The following is a 471-nucleotide window of genomic DNA, read 5'->3' as shown; positions in this document are numbered from 1 at the left end:
GCCCCGTAGAACAACCGACCTCCCCCCTGCCCCCTCCTGCTACTCACAGGCCTGAGTGAGCTCCAAATTACTTGAGTATTTAGGGAAAAAAATTCAAATAATGAAAAGGTGAGAAGAAGATAAGAAAGACAAGGGATGAGCTGTAAAAGTGGGAGAAAATTACACGGCAGTCATTGGGGAGGTCAGGAGAGAGTCAGAGAGGAGAAGGAAAAGAGGGGCATTAAAGAGGTAATCAGAAAAGGAGTTGGAGGGAAAAAGAAGTGTGATCAGAGCAGCAGTTAGAACAAAACCTAATTTGAGCCTCAGAGGAGAGAAAAAAAAATGGAAAGGAGCGAAAAAGGTGGGGGGGGGTGGAAACTGGAAGAGAAGGAGGTGAGGGAGGGTGGGCTGATGCTGGTGTAGAGTGTTTCCCATGGGTTTTAGCAGGAGAGGAAGATGGCTCAATGAGTCCGCCCCCCTACGAAGTAGCTC

The sequence above is a fragment of the Cynoglossus semilaevis genome, chromosome Z (assembly GCF_000523025.1).
Source record: "Cynoglossus semilaevis isolate Cse_v1.0 chromosome Z, Cse_v1.0, whole genome shotgun sequence".
NCBI classification, from domain to species: Eukaryota; Metazoa; Chordata; class Actinopteri; order Pleuronectiformes; family Cynoglossidae; genus Cynoglossus; species Cynoglossus semilaevis.
The sequence above is the reverse complement of the archived record's forward strand: the minus strand, read 5'-3'. Positions refer to the sequence as shown.